Source organism: Ochotona curzoniae, unplaced genomic scaffold (assembly GCF_017591425.1).
Source record: "Ochotona curzoniae isolate NIBS_2020 unplaced genomic scaffold, NIBS_Ocur_1.0 contig_1, whole genome shotgun sequence".
Classification (NCBI taxonomy): Eukaryota; Metazoa; Chordata; class Mammalia; order Lagomorpha; family Ochotonidae; genus Ochotona; species Ochotona curzoniae.
The window spans coordinates 23088761-23101839 of record NW_024464918.1 but is presented as its reverse complement, the minus strand read 5'-3'; positions in this window follow the sequence as shown (position 1 = coordinate 23101839).

Here is a 13079-nt window from a genome sequence, read left to right as displayed (position 1 = left end):
TACCATATTACTAGCAATAAGCAAATTTTAAAGAAAAAAAGAGCATCAAAATTGTTGGCTCATTTACATTGTGAATTCAGAAGTCTTCCTCGATGCATGGAGAGCAACTCAGGTTAATTGTGCTATTGTTTTCTCTGCTGTAGATTAGGGACGTTACATCTGTCAGTGCCACCATGCATTTTAAATTCTATTAATTGTATTGCTTCCCGGGTTAAAGGAGAAACTTGCTCTTCGCTGTCTTTGCTGAGCTCATTCCTGCAAACAAGGCACAGTGAGCATCTTCCTAGAAGTCACCTGGTAAAGATCAGAGGAGAATGCTCCCAGTTTTTCTGCTGTCAGTTACAATATATGGGGCTGCCATGGAACAGAGACTCATAAATGAGGTGGAAATGGAGACCTGAGAGCAGGTTGCTCCTTTGGCAAATTTCTGTCTTTGTCGCAAGCACAGAAGGGAGCATTTTATAATGCTTGTTGGAGTGCTTAAAATTTCCTGAGCTGAGGAGGGACAGATAGGTTGCATTCCTGTGCTAGCTTCAGTTGATCAAAAGAAACTGCCCAGAGTCTTGCTTTTTTTTTTTCTGGAGCAGAGGTGAGGGTGGCTTGGGTGAAAAAGCACATTCGTAGCCTTGTCTGGGCTCGAGAGAACATGCTGCGATGGTCTGGCCATGTCTGTGATGAGTGGAGAAATGGGGTAAGTTAGGTCATGGTCGTCCTTGCCTTTACTTGCTAAGTCCTCTGTTCTAAATCCAGAGTCAGCAAGGAGGTTTGTCTCATTCGGTATATTAAGCTAGGGGTTGGGAAAGAGTTGTCTACGCTAAGAAAACACTAGAGGGGCTGGCACTGTGGTGCACTGGGTTAGGCCACCATTTGTGATGCCAACATCCCACGTGGTAGTGCCAGTTTGGGTCTTGGCTGTGCTACTTACAACCTAGCTCCCCGCAAATGTGCTTGGGAAATCAATGGATGAAGGCCCAGGTATTTGATCCCTTACTTCTCATGGGGGAGATTCAGATGGAGATTCTGGCTCCTGGTTTTGGTCTCCCAGCCCTGACTGTGTGGACACTGGGGAAGTGAACCGTTACCTCTCACTCAGTCATGGATGGTCAGTCACCCTGCCATTCAGATATATAAGCCTTTTCAAAGGCAGAGTTTTTTTTTTTTTAAAAGATTTATTTATTTATTGGAAAGTCAGATATACAGAGAGGAGGAGAGACAGAGAGGAAGATCTTCCATCCCATGATTCACTCCCCAAGTGACCGCAACAGCCAGAGCTAAGCTGATCTGAAGCCAGGATCCAGAAACCACCTCCAGGTCTCCCACGTGGGTGCAGGGTCCCAAGGCTTTTGGCCGTCCTCAACTGCTTTCCCAGGCCACAAGCAGGGAGCTGGAAGGGAAGTGGGGCTGCCGCGATTAGAACGGTGTTCATACAGGATCCCGACACTTTCAAGGTGAGGACTTGAGCTGCTAGGCTACCACGCCGGGTCTGAGGCTATTCTTTCTTAGGAAAACAATCATAACATATGTAGGAATGAATGAAGAAGAGTTCAGAAAGGAGAGGGAAGTGGAGAAGTTCAACCTGCATCCAGCTTTAAGTCGAGCATGGTTCTTTCTGACGGAGCGCACCTGCAACCTCGGTGTGTGTTTTGAAGTCAGCCCTTCCTTGCCGTATTCAGCTGCAAGTATAGACCCAACAATATTTTCCTGATGATGCACATTCATCATTTTAAACAATCCACCCTAGATCGTGATGCACTGAGCTCCTGATGTGCACTGTGGCTTCTTTCCTCATTGCTCACGTACTGTTACGATGTCTGAGTCCTCCCGGTAACCTTCAAGGAAAAGTTGCTAAAGTATGAAATGCAATATATAGGAAGTCATGTGACACTGTCATAGAGCTCGATGTGCTATCATAAAAGGAAGGCCTTTGGTATACTGGGTGTGTTTGCTTCTCAGAAGTTCTCCAGTCTCAAATGGTCTACTCCTTCCTTTTTCCTGAGTGACTTTTCCCTAGTTGGCAGTACCCTGTTCTCACTCTCATGCTTTCAGTGCAGGAGTATGCATAGTTCTGCTCCGCCTCTTTGTGAACTTTACGTAATTGCAATTATGGAATTTACGCTTTTCTCTCTCTCTTTTCCTTGACCAGCTTGTAGGATGCATTGTGGCAAGTCATTGTTAATTCATTTTTATTGATAGTATTCCAGTTTGTACTAAGAATGTTTCATTTTGTTTTATTATTGGTGATCATTTATGCTACTTTTAAATCATAGTATTTGTGAATAATGCTGCTGTGAGTTTTGCTGCGTGCGTGCTTTTGTTGGGTGTATACTTGCAAGTGGATCACAACTGTATTGTGTATTTCACTATGCGATGTGTGTGAAAGTGTGTATATATGGTTGTTCCAAAAGGCTGTACAAAATGGAGTTAAAAGATAACTCCGCCAGGTAGGCCTCCCAGCTCTAGCTTTTGTGTGGACTGGGAGGGGGTGATTGACAGTGGTCAGCAGAGGTGGACGCAAACTAGCCCATGTGAGTGGATGTGTCAGTCTGACCTGGAAAGGTCCTCTAGCTTCTCCACTCCAAACTGCTTAGTCTCAGCCCCCTTACTTACCTGAAAGTACAGTGGCCTTGTTGATGGGAGTCCCTCCGAAGTCACCCTTCACCTGTAACATACTCTCTTAACGGTCCTCCGTCTCTTACACCCCCTCCCCCCTTTCCCAGATCAATCCATAGTCCCTGTGCCCAAGAGCACATGGGTTCTCCAGCCCAGTCTTCCCAATCCTCGTCTTCCAGTGGGGTGGTGTGGTGTCGTGGAGCTCCTGGCATGTGTGCTGGCCTGGGACCTTACCCCTTCTCCCACTCAAGATCCAAGCCCATTCAAGGTTCCCAAAGCCTGATCCACCAGCACTCCATGCCAGCATTCTAACTTAGGACTGTCTCCTTCCCTCCCCTAACCCTTCCCGGTACCAAGCATGTGGGAAATTCCCAGGCTTGCTCCACCTGCCTAGGCATGAGCGCCCAAGTCTCCATGCACCCCCGCCAGCACCTCACTGGTTCCCACACAGTATCCCCGTGGCTCACACAGGCCCACCACCAATGTGCTGATGCTGGGGCCAAAATAAAAGCTTTATTTGGCATAAAAGCATTTTAAAATGCATGCTTTTTTTAAAAACAAAAAACACATATTCATAAGCGTTTTCAGGACATTTTATACATATAGATTTCAAGATTATTTTGGGCCTATACAAATTACCTTTCATTTCAATCTTCTACAAACTTTAAAAATATATAGATATTTATTTTTATTGGAAAGGCAGATTTTCAGAGAGGAGAGACAAAGATCTTCCATGTGCTAGTTCACTTCCCTATTGGCTATAAGCTGATCTGAAGCCAGGAGTTTCTTCTAGGTCTCCCTTGCTGGTGCAGGGTTCCAAGGTTTTGGGGTGTCTTTGACTGCTTTCCCAGGTCACAGCAGGGGGCTGGATGGGAAGTGGAGTAGCTCAGACATGAAGTAGCATCCATATGGGAATAACTGTGCATGCAAGGGAGATTTAGCCTGTGAGCCATTGCACTGGATCCAATTTTGTATAGACTTTTGATAATACTTGTTTATTTGAAAGTCACAATTATAGAGAGAAGGAGGGAGGGAAGGAGGAAGAGAGAGAGAGAGAGAGAGAGAGCGATCTACCATTTGCTGGTTTACTCTCCAGATGGCTGTGGTAGCTAGGGCTAGATTAGGCTGAAGCCAGGAATTCATCCAGGTTTCCTACAAGAGTGACAGTGACCAGAGAACTTGACCCATCATGTGCTTTTTAAAAATCAGTCTGTTCGTAGGGAGCTGAATGGGAGTTAGAGCAGCTGCTACTCCAATTGGCACCTGTATGGGATGTTGGCCTCAGTGGTGCGGATGGCATCACCTGCTTGTCCACAATGCCAACCATGGGCCCTTCTCTGAACTTGGAATGCAGTGTTTGGTGTGAGCATCTGTGTGCATCTTGGTGGATTATAGGATACAAATATCTTCAGTGTTCGGAGATTATGCCAAATGGTTTTCCAAGGGAGACTTATAATCTCAGCAGCAACAGCATGTGAGAGTTTGGATGGCATATGTCTGAAACACTTGTTGACAGCAATCCTTTTCATTTCTTCCATTTGGTGACTGCAGTGTTCACATCTCCCTGATTTCTTAGCAGACAGCATTTCTTACTAGATTTTTCTTTTTCACTTTTTATAAAAGATTTTTATTTGAAATGCAGAGTTACACATGTGTGCTTGTACACACACATACACAAAGAGAGAGAAGAGAGAGAGAAAGAGAGAGAGAGAGATCTTGCAGCCATTGGTGTACTTTCCAAATGGCCGCAATAGCCAGGGTAGGGCCAGACTATAGTCAGGAACCAGGAGCCAGGATCATCTTCTAGGTCTCTCAAGGGATGCAGCAGTCCAGGCACTTGGGCCATCCTCCACTGCCTTCCCAGGCATATTAGCAAGGTTGGGGGAAATGGAGCAGCTGGGACTCGGAACTGGCATCTATACAGGATGCTACTATCACATCTGGTATGCCACAATGTCAGCCTCTGGATATTTTCTTTTACAAATTGTCTTCAATTTCCAATCTATGTTTTCTCCCAGAATTTTGTTACATATGTATGTTACTATGTATAATGTACTCATATATGATAGAAATGTGATTTATAGTAACTATTTATTTTTCAATGATAAAGCTTTCTTACATGTATCATGTCCATTGCTGATGACACTTGTGCCTCTGAGATCTCATGCCCTGTCTGCTCTGAAACGTGGGGTTCTCCTGAGCCTTCCCTCTGCAAACACATTCTTGCCCTACAGCCTCCTGCGTAAACCCTTCAACACAGGTTACTCTGTTCTGGCGACTTGTTAATCAAATTCGGCGACAGATGTTTTTGTCTTGAAGGCCATTAGAGAGCTCTCTCTACCCACCTGCTCCCCCAGAGCCTCATACTCAAACTTTCCAAAATTACACTTTCCATCTTTATATTTTCCTCCTTCTTGAACCCACTGCTGTGTTTTTCCCCCCTTCCTCTGTTTATGCCATTAGCTTGTCATCCTAGCTATCAAACCAGCACCTTTAATAACTCTCCTTAGAACCTGCTTAGCTCTCATGACAGCAGTCTTAAGTTACATGGATTTTACCTCTTCACTTTTCCCACCCCATCCCAAGTTCAGGTCCTTACCTCTCTCCTGGAGCACTTCAACATCTCCCCAAGTAGGCTCCCTGCCTTCCACCTTGTCTGCTTCAGCTGTATCATTTACACAACTGCCCAAGTGATCCTCAAAAGCCTAATTCTAGCTATGTCAATGCTCCCTTTTAGCTCTTCCAGCAGCACTCCAAGGCCTGCTAGCTGCAGGCTGAGCTCTTGAAACAGCTCTCACTTATCTGGGTCCCGCTGCCTTGCTTGCACTTGAGCTGGTTCGAGCCCTGAGTATTTTCTGTCTTTAAAATCAAACTGCTTGTATTACCCAGAAGCAGGGATACCTCTCAGCTTTGGGCTTTTCCCTCACATTTATTCTCACCTAGTTGGCTCTTGGAAGATGCAGAGTCTAATTCACTTTTGTCTTTTCTGGGGGATTGGTATTCTTAATCAGTAACCCCATGATATGTATATGTATTTACTAGGTTTTACTTAGAACAGCTGGAGTGACATGTCTTATCAGATTTGTTGATTTGAAAGGCAGAGTGTCAGGGATGGAGAAGGGAGGGAGATTGGTGCAGGGTGGAGGAAGTGTTTTCCCTCTGCTGGTTCACTTCCTAAATGGCTGCCATAGCCAGGTCTGGATCGGTTTCTATTATTACATCTGTCAGGTTATCCAGGAATGCACTCACTGTGTAATCAATCTCCCTGGGTTCTTTTATCCACAAACATTACCAAGAGACCCAAAGCATCTCTCTGCTTTTTCAAAATGAATATGAAAACATAAGAGGTATCTCCCTCATCTTGGGAAAGGGGAGGGAGTGAGAAATGGAGCTGCTTTGGAGTAAACGCACCACGGAGTTAGGAAAACCACCCACGTGTCCTGCTCCTGCCTCGGTGTAGGCCAAGGAGCAGTTGCAAGTGTGTAATGTGACTAGCTCCACTTCCCTTTGTTGAGAAATAGATCATGTTTAACATGCAGTTATAATGGCTGCTGTGCTCTCGGATGAATCTGGGCTGCATGTTCACAAGCCACATGCACTTGGAATGGGAAGCCAATAGCCTAGATGAAATATGACTTTCAATTATGCTACAGTCACAGAAGCTGAAACGGGAAAGCTACACTGAATGGGGGGAGTCGAGACTTTTTTTTATTGGGGTGATCTGGCATATAGAATAAAATCTGGCATCTACACCTCACACATGCCCACAGAACCTGTCTTTCATCCCCTCCAATTTATTGTCCTTCTCAGCTGTCCAGCTCCCCTCCCCTTGTACACCGTGGACACCCTGGCAAATGAGAATGCCAATCTTCGCCTACCCATGTCTGGCTGTATTAGGTATGCTTTCAACTCCAAGGGATTTCCTAGGGGATCTTGCTGGCTCTCCCTTAAGAACATCCAGGGGAAGGTTTGTCGTACTTCTTGCTTCCAAGTGGGAGGGTTGAGAATAATAGCTCTAGTCATTTCCCTTAGCCTCATTATGGAGTATATTTAGTGCCATGGCTGGGATGCGGGGGTAATATCTTGGATGTGATAATGTTGCTCCCTGCATCAGTGAATGTGGTATTGATTGGGAGCTGTCAACCTTTCTGCATGCTTTGCGGGGTCCCAGAAGGCTCACCACCGTGGGCAGCTAATGCATCAGGCGGGGACACATGTGCTCTGTTAACTATCTGGAATCAGAGCTCAGTTGCCTGCTTTGAATGCATCTTGGCTCAGTGGTTCTTATTTGTTTATTTTGGTTTTAACTCCCTCACTTCTCTGTGCAGTTTTGTGTTGCTGTTTGGTTATATAGGTACTGGGTTCTCCTTCACTCCAGTGCCCGATTGGACACACTCATGTTGCAGGCTTTTTGAAAGCATGGGAGGTACCTGTACTAATTAATTTGTTCATTCATTTAGCAAACACTTACCAAGCACAAACTGTAAATCGGACACCACTCTTTACTCTGGGCAAACACTACTGACCTGAACAATGAGTCACTCCCCACAGAGTTTGGAATGATGGGAAGTGGTGCTTGAGGTGAGCTCAACAATACATCCCCTGGACCTGGGTTATCCTCGTAAATTTTTGCTAAGTTGTAGGAAGCATTGATTCCTCAGCCAAGTGGCTCTTAGCCTTGCCAGGAAGGAGCTCCAGAACTTCCTATCTTTCTACCTTGTCTCGTCCCCTTTTCCCCTTTTGATTGGTGTTCTTGCTTTTCACAAATCAGTCATACTGGAGTATTGTACATTCTTTAAAAACATGACCTGCTGTTTTAGCTTCAGTGTGGCAGCCTGACGCCTGCAATGCATTTCCCCTTTTCTTCTGGATAATGCTATCTCTGCCTCTCTGTTAGCTGTGATCCTAGGAATTACCTCCTTCAGGAAGCCGCTGGTTAGGATGTGGTGGTGTTCCCTTGTTCTCCTTGCACATGACATCCCCATTATAGTGTATGTCATGTGGTATTCTAGCACAAGCAGAGACAGCAATAAACATGTAATGAGCACTCAGTGTGGCTAAGCACCCCACAGAAAACCCTTGCATTGTCATTCAAAATTTCCACAGCTGCTTTGTGAGAACACATGGCAGTTTCTTATTTATAAATAAGCAAACTGAGATTCAGAAAGGTTAGATCATTTGTGCAAGGTTGCTCAGTTTCTGAGCGATAAAACTGACTTCAACCTGATCAGGCAAATGGGCTCAAGAACTAGTGTTCATGGAATGTACTTGGAGAACCTTTTGTCTGGGGTTCTTTGCTTGGCTGCGCTGCTGCTGACTGCTGTGATTTTGTGTGAGCCCCTCATTGTACTGTAAGCTGTGTGAAGGCAGGGGCTGTCCCTCCTGCTTCCGCAGTCCACCCTGGCCCTGGGAATGACAGGCAACAAGCGATCAATCTCTTAGCACTTAGGTAGAAAATGAATGAATGAAATTTACCCAACTGAGTGACAGTTTGGTGTGCACAGTGAGGAAACCTTTCTCCCTTTCTGTACAGGCACTCTGAGGTCCTCTGTGACCCCCTTACATGTGCACTGCTCTGGTGGCAAAGGAGCACATTGCTGTCAACCACAGCAAGAATCCTAGCACATGTCATAGGTCCCTGTGGTCGTTGGGGTTCTGCCAAGAACCAAGGGACTTTCAGGTGAGGTGACAGGGGTAGGGAATCTGGAAGGGCATGTCCATCCTGCTGGGTGGCAGTGAAGCCCTGGCTTGGGACCTGACGGTGGCCATTCATGGCCTTGGCAGCCTATGAGGCAGGAACAAGCCAAGATGGCCAGTCACATGGGCTCTGCCACTAACAATCTAACCAATGGGGCACAGAAGAGTGAAATTGGGGGAGGGTTAATCCGTAATAATGAGGTCAGGGTTGGAAGTTAGAGACCTCTGTGAGCTACTTGACTTCAGTCTCTTCTTGGGTGACAGAGCAAATTTGTCCCCTGTTGAGCTGTCAGGCAGTATTTGGTCACCGGGAGATGGTGCAGAGGGTAAGAATCCTTGCTAAGGTATCCCAGTACTGGTCCCTGAGATGGAAGAAGCACAGGATCTGGGACAGGGCAGAGCTGGATAAACCCTCACATTGTGTCACTCTAATCTTTCTGGGGGGCTGTCTCTCAAATATAAAAATGGGATAATACAGCTACTCAGCAGGCAACGGCAATTTTTAAAATCTAAACGAATACCTGTCACATCATTGCACAGTAAATATTGGTTTTCTTCTCCTTGAATACATTTTGCAGTGCTTGGACATCTTAATATGTTTCTGGATGATTAAAAGAAATGTTTGTCTTCTTCTGGCAGATGGGAAATGTGTTCTTATAGCATGAGAGAAACATTACCATATACATTACTTCAACTCTCCACATGTATTGTTCTAACTGCTGGAAGTGCTGTATCAAGCTTTGTTGAGTGAATGACCTTAAAAATCTGCCTCAACGTCACCAAGTCTGAGAAATTTCTTCTTATCACTCATCAATTACCCCTTTCCTTCTGTACACTATTTTTGTACTTTGTACATATCTCGTAAGACTTATAAGTAAATTGTCAAGAACACACTGCCCTTGGATGACTCTCATCGCTGGAGAGTAGAGCCCAGTGGCTTTTTCATCTCAGTAACTCGGCTCCCTTGCCTAAGTCCTGGATGGCTGACACAGCCAAGGCAATCCTCCTTTAATATTGATGAATGCAGGGATCATCATGGAGTCTTGCTTTCTGTCCAGTGTATATGAGCATACACAATGTGAGATGGGGACAGAGAATAACAACTTGAACCAACTGACTGACCACCTCACTTGTGAGCTGTGTAAACTTGGCCATCTCTCGACTTCCTTATCTGTAAAACCCAAGGAGTAGTACACTGATGCTGAATATAGAAGCATTTCCATCAGCAGTGAATTGCATGTATAATCATACTCTCATGAGATTATAGTGGAGATGAAAAATGTCTATTGACTTGTACCATTGTATCTGTTGTAAGGTTGCATGAGTTTGTACTGATGTTGTTGTTGAGAACCTGCTTATATATATTTTAGGGGAACGTGTGTTTTGTTTGGTTGACTCATGCCTTGCCATTTCCCATGCTATATTGTTGGGTTCTTGGTTATCCTGCTTTGAATGCAGCTTCTTCTTGATGGCACCCTACGAGGTGACAGATAATAGCTCAAGAACTATAGTCCTGGAACCCTCTTGGAAAACCTGGATTGAGTTCTGGGCTTCTAGCTTACTCTTAGCAATTGTGGGCGTTTGGTCAATAAATCAGCATATGGAAGATCTCTGTTTTTCTGCATTTCAAATAAAAATATATAATTATGAACACGTTGAAGTATTAAAAATAAATGTTAATGTACAATTTAATGGTACTCGGAAATAAACATGGGAATGGAGTTCAAAGATAAGTTTATTTGGTTCCAAAAATGTTTTGAAATTCATTGCGCATAAGGGGTTGAAAAATTCACGGAAAATATGTTTGGATTTCCATTTTTGTATACAATTAGGTCTATCGTTGAATTCCAATTTTTGGTGAGGTTTATTTTGTGAATATTTACCTTATTTATTTGAAAAGCAGAATAACAGAGACGGATCTAACAAAGAGGCAAAGTAGTCTTCCATGCATTGGTTATCCCCGATGGTGAGGGCTATGCCAGCCTGCAGCCAAGAGCTCAGAATTTCATCTAGGTTTTCCATGTGGGTTGTGGGGACCCAGGTAATGGTCCCATTTCTGCTACTTTCTCAGATGCATCAGCAGGAAGCTTGATCAGAAGTGGAATAGCTGGAGTTTGAACTGGAGCTCCCATGTCATATGTTGTCACTACATGCAATGGCTTAACCCTCTGTGTCACAATGCTGGCCCCTTTGTAACATTTTTTGAAGTACTTATGCAAATAACATTGTGTTAAATTCATACAGCACCCAGTATGGCAACATGCTATATAGGTTTGTAGCCTGGGAGCAATGCTATGTAGCCTAGAAGTATAGTAGTCTTGGGTAAGCACACACCTTGGAGGTCATTCAATGATGAAATGGCCTAATGACAAATTTCTTCGCCCAATGTACCCATCATGCACAAAACTGTCCTGTGCTGGAGAGTTTTTTTTTTTGGCAGGGGGAGTGGTAAATGAACTATGATGTATGGAATTTGTAGTGTACAGTCTGGAGTATAGTAAGTATTCAGTAAATGCTAGCTATTGTGCTACATTGGAGCCAGTATCTTAACAACAAGTGCATGCTTGAGTCAGGGATCTGGTTTCTGTCTCTCACTGCATACACACCCTTGAATGGGTTGGCCATTTGATTCCTGCTCCTCCTCTGTCAAACTGAAAGGAAGCATGATGCTGCTTGGGGAGGAGAGAATAAAACGATGCACAGGAAGTCCAGGTGTGTCCTCACTGAGTGTCGTTGCTGTTACTATTCTGTGGTGCTTTGAACCAAAAGCCAGAGGCCAGACTTGGAGTTCAAAAGCAAACTGGCCTTTTCTGCCCATCTAGTTTTGTATCTTCCACTACGTGGTGCTACGTGGTGTTTTGCTTCTTCTAACTGTTAATCTTCCTCTTGACAAGAAAGCATAGATACCTACTGAAGTTCAGTTGTTTGATTGGATTTTTACTTTTTGAATGTAAAATTTTTGTTCTTTGAGAGGGAGAGACACAGAGAGAAGGAGACAGAAATAGAGCCCTTCCTGCATGGGTCCACTCTCTCAGTGCCTAGAAAAGCTGAGGCAAACGGCGAAAGACCAGCGGCCTACATCTCACTTTGAGTCTCCTGCAAGGGTGGTAGGGACCCAAGTACCTGAATCATCAGCTGGCTTCCAGGCTGTGTATCCCAAATGGCATCTTAATCATTGGCTGGTGCTCATCCCAGAATGGCTTATTTTTGAGCATCAGGAATTGAATGTTGCATGAGAATAATATTCAAGTTTCAGGAGGGTGTGTCTCCCTTTTTCCATAATTTGGCTAACACCCTTGAAATTGCAGTGTAACATCTTGCATCACGCCAGAGGCCTAGTAGTAACAAGTAGTTCAGGTTCCCTACAAGTGGTAAATGAACTTTCCAGTAGCTTTTAGTGTCTGCCGGAACAGAGACCAGTTTTTGTGTACAACTAAGAAGTTACTTCCAGTGTACAACACCTGGTTCAGCTCCCAGAAAGTGTCGGCTTCCATCATTAAGCCTAGTGGTTACTCCTGCTTCTTGAGGCTGGTCCCTGGAGCCTCCCTCTTTGTTTCCTGTCTAGGAATTTTGCTCTGATATTTTCTGGGTATATGAAGCAAAGGGCAGTGACTGACTGCTCTAAATTTTGTGTGGCAAATCCCTCCACTCTCTGGATGTCAGCTTGCGCATGCACATGTGGAGGGTTTTGGAGCAGTTGTAGGCACTTTCAGGAGTCGACAGATGGAAGAGAACTGTGAATCCCTTACACTATGGCTAAAGTCACTGATGGGATGTTGTTGGGGTCACTGTTGACTCCAGTCAAGGTGCCAAAGTTGTCTCATCAGTTGCACAGGGACCCAACATGTAAGAAAAACTCCTACGGCTCACAAAATGATTTGGGGTAATGTGTGGAATGGTTATATGATTAATACTTGAAAAAAATAACAAGTACATCAGCACGGATATTTCATCAATATGATTTCTTTGGAGGAGGCTAAGGCTTTTCAAGAAAGGTGACTTAACGTTTGTTAAGAGAACAGAAAAGGGTGGGTTGTGGCATAAGTTAGCTGAGAAACCAAGAGAAGGCCATGTAGAAACATGATGAAGAACTCAGGGAAGTATCGCAGTGGTCCTTTGGCCCTATCATGTCCTCTGAGTGGGAGAATTTCTGTCTCAAGTTCCCTTCACTCATTGCCTCAGTCTGGCCAGAGAAGTTGCCAAGGCACCCTCAGCCTGGAGGTGCACCTTCTTATATGCATTCAGTTCCTGCAACTGGGCTGCACCTTACAAAATTGTTTTCACATTTGTTTTGTTTTTTCTCTTTGCTAAAAAGCTGTTACTAAAGGGATAGTCACTTAGCATGGAGGCAGGATCCTTTCACAATGTTTTATTCTCCCAAACAGATTACAGTTGAAAGTTAGGATGTGTAATAAACCCACAAACTGGAAGAGAATTTCTCTTTCAGTGACACATTGAAGTCATCTCAAATTGTATCCCATTCACCAAATGGCAGTGAGGGGAAATGAGTCACCCAGGCAAAGGTAGACATGAGTCCGGAACTGACTTCGTAAATACTACCCACCAGCTGCCTATGCCTCCTCTCCAATTTATTAAAATCCTTTGACTTTCCTTAGTGCCCTTCCTCGAGGCGTGCCTTAAAAACTTTCTAGAATTGGTTTTCAAGAAGTCAAGTCTGAATCCTCAGAAGGAAGGAAAGTTGGCTATATCCTAGGATGCCGCAGCATCTGGTTGGTTCTTCCACGAGACATTTTTACAGGAAGGCCCTCTGG